We start from the raw sequence: 3,951 nt of genomic DNA on the forward strand, positions 1-3,951 counted from the left end.
CCTTGCAAAAGTCTATGACAAGCGAAGTTGGTCTTATGTCAGAGCAATTGTAAGAGCCTTTGGCTTCGACCAAAATTGGATAAGATGCGTCATGGCACTCGTCACCATGACTAGTTTTTGCATTTTTCTTAAAGGAGCTCCATCAAGAACCTTTACACCCTCTAGGGGTCTTAAACAGGGAGACCCACTCTCTCCTTTCCTATTTGTCATCATGATGGAAGGGATAGGCAGAGCAATCAAAATGGAAAATGCTAAAGGAATGACACAGGGAAACAAACTCACTTTGGATGGTGCGGCAAACACTCATGAACAATTTGTGGATGATACAATGCTACATGGCATCCCCACAGTCAAGGAAGCCAAAGCGATAAAACACATCTTAAATGACTTTGTTATGGCAGCAGGCATAGAGGTAAGCCTCAACAAATCAAAGGTTTTTTTTTTTAAGCACTAACATTTCTATTCAAAGAAACACCACCAGAATTCTTAGGATTGAAAGGGATCAACTTCCATCAAAGTATCTATGCATCCATCTCACTGATAAAACCCTAAGCAAGAAAGTGTAGGAACCATTAATGAATAAACTTCAAGACAAGGTTAGAAAGTTGACATGCAGGACACTTAATTTGATAGGACGTCTTGTGCTCACACTGGCCATCTTGCAGGCAATTCTTGTTTTCATGTTCTTAGCTCTTCCATCTCCTAAAGGAATTAAGTAGCAAATTCGAAACATATAGAGAGATTTTCTGTAGGGAAGAGGAAAAGAAAAAAATAAGTGGGCCCTAGTTGCCTGGGACAAGATATGCAATCCCAAAAGCCATGGTGTCTGGGGTTTCATGACCCTGAAACCCTCAGTAAAGTTTCCTGAGCCAAACTCTAGTGGAGATGGACTAAGGAGCTGACTGCTCCTTGGGCTAAGCTTTGGAAACAAAAATATGCCACGTATTGGCGGGAGAAGGATCAAATTAGAATGTCAAGGCAAATTAAGGGCTCCCATAACTAGAGCCTTGCATGGGAAGACAAAAGTATTGTTCAACAACACAGCTTCTGGGAAATTCGAGCAGGGAACCTTGCATGCTTTTGGGAGGATAATCGACAACAAGAACCCAACCTTTATAAGGAGGAATTAGCAGCTCTCAAATGTGATACAGATAGCAAAGGTTTACTTATGTTCGAAGACTTCTGGGACCAGGATAGTAATGAAGTAAAATGGAGGAAGTGGAAGGATCTTGGCCACTGTGAGGGGAGTCCTATGAAAGCCTTGGTAGAGGCTATCTCACAGGAACTACAACATAGAAGGATTCTGGTATCCTCCTCACATAACCAATTAAGATTTTGAAATAATGCCGAAGATGACTTCAATCTCAAAGAAGCTAAACTGGAAGTATCAAGATTTAACTATTGGAAACCTGATCAAGTATGGAAAAAACTATGGTAGAGCCCCCACTGGATGAAAATTAAGCTATTTATCTAGTTAGTGCATCAAAGGAAAATCCTAACTTGGGAGAATCTCCTCAAAAAAGGCTTTATTGGTCCTCCAAATGTTACCTCTGTGACTTACATGAGGAGATGATGGATCTCCTTCTCAACCTCTGTTCATTCGCTTCCCATGTGTGGGACTGGGTGGCCTCAACTTTTAGACACATAGATCGGGATATCCTCAGCATATCCAACACTTTGAATAATCAGAGGAAGATTTTCTCAAGAAATGAAATAATCAATAAAGCCTGGACTCTAGTTCCATGCTTTTTTGTATGGAATGTTTGGAAAGAGCATAATAGTAGGATCTTAAGGAAAATAGGCCAACACGCCCCAGCACATAATTGACCTAATTTTAAGGCAGCTTAAAGATACAGTAAGAAGTCTAGTGAGGATACTTCCTAAGGAACACCCTCTCCCCAAGAGGAAAGCATTATATGTTAGTTGGGTCTTCAGTCCATAGACCCACAGGACATGACCAAGGGGGTCTGACAAATAAATGCAGAGAGCATCATCTGGAAACCTCCTCCTCATGGTTTCCTAAAGGTTAATATCGATGGTGCTTCTAAGGGCAACCCAGGATTAGCTAGCTTTGGAGGGGCTATAAGGGATGAATAGGGTCAGGTAAAGAAAATATTCCATGGCCATTTACGAAAAGCTGCTAACAATATGGCAGAGCTAATGGCATTAGAGCAGTGCCTAGAAATCCTATTAGATTCTAATTCTCACAATGCTATCATTGAAGCTGACTCGAAACTAATTATCAGAGCGGCCAAGAAAATATGTAATGGTTCTGCTCCAGATAAAGTTTCGAAGAATTGGAGGCTCCTCCAGATATTTTAACACATCGACTCCCACCTGCAAACCTTAAAAACCGTTCGTTTTGTTCATGTGAAAAGGAAAGCTAACATGTTAGCTGATCGTTTGGTGAACAAAGGAGTAACCAATTTGGACAGCGATTATAGATTTATTTGGGAGTTGTTACCTCCAAGAAAATTGTGGGAAGACTGTCTCCATCAAGCGGACAAAGATATGGAGCTCTGGACTAATAGGATGAAGCAAAACAATTTAGGAGATAGAGTTTCTAGGAGGAGGGCTCGAGAACCGTCCATTGTGATGGATCAACGGCCAGAATGGGGCGATGGTACAAGCCAGATATCTAGCGAGGAGTTTAACGCTAATACCATCTGCATTTTATCGGGCTAGGTCTGTACGGTTTCTGGTTTTTCGAGGCAAGGCTTTGATTCCATTCAAAGGGTGACACATAGCAGCGAAAGGTGAGAGAATACCGCCCTTATTGGGTGGTTATTCCTCGTGCTTTTGGTTCACCCGATATCCACGTAGATTGTTGGATCAATGTAGGTGGATCAACGATGCAGATTGTTCGTGCGTGTTGCGGGGCATCCGATGCTAATACCTTCTATGGTTTATCAGGTGAGGTCCACGTGGTTTCTGGTTTTTGTGGCTGGGACTTGATTTCTTTCCACATGTGACATGTGGCTGTGTTTGGAGTGAGTTTTCCTCCATGCTTATGCTCGACGCTTTTTGTTTACCTGACATTCGTGTTGACCATTGGATTTGTGGTGGGGGCTCAACAGTAGATTGACCATGCTTGTCTGTCTGGAGTACCAGATCTGATATAGTCTAAAATTTGGCCTAATGTTTTCTTCGGGCCTATGCTCGACAGGTCTCTAGGTGGCACACTTATGTTTTGTTCGGACATGTGTTCTTTAGACCTGGCTTCTACGGAGGTCAGGGTTCCTCTCTTTCTATATTTTGCTCCTGTTTTTGAAGGCGTGGCCCATGTTTGGGCCTAACCAGCTGATTTTTGCACTCTTACAGAGCTGGGGCGACGACTTGTAAATTATGTGTCTTTGGCTAGATTAATAGAAGGTCCTACTCTTACTTGATCGCAAAAACACTAAATAAACTTCTTGTTGTTGCAACTAGTGATTTAAACTTAGAGCATCAGTATCACCTTAATATAACTTCATTTTTAAATTCATTTGGATTTTGAATAAGGATTGTGAATGGTTCATAAGAATATAAATTGGTTGATCCTTTTCGGCTTCATTGTTTGGTTCCCACCCCGTGTCTTCTTAATATGCCAATTTCTCCTCTAAATTGAACTTTGTTTTAGAAACTTTATCTTCTAGTAATGGCATGATCTTACTTGTAAGGGTTTCTATGATGAGGCTTCATTATAATTTAAATATTTGATTTATGCTTCTAGTCACACAAACATAATATATGTAGGATCTTTAGGCATATTGACAGATTTTTCAATGTTTGTTGGGGTTTTATACCTTTCAACTTAATATATAATGATCCCCAAAATATATCCAAAGAAACCTTCTCTAATACTAATATGTTCTGTAATTTGTAGTGGATATTCCACTACACAACTCATGCCAAAAAATCTCCTAAAATATAATATAAAATATGAAATATACACTAAAATAGTTTATTTGT

Source organism: Pinus tabuliformis, chromosome X (genome assembly GCF_031772625.1).
Source record: "Pinus tabuliformis cultivar Carrire ecotype Pingquan chromosome X, CPIR1, whole genome shotgun sequence".
Lineage (NCBI taxonomy): Eukaryota > Viridiplantae > Streptophyta > Pinopsida > Pinales > Pinaceae > Pinus > Pinus tabuliformis.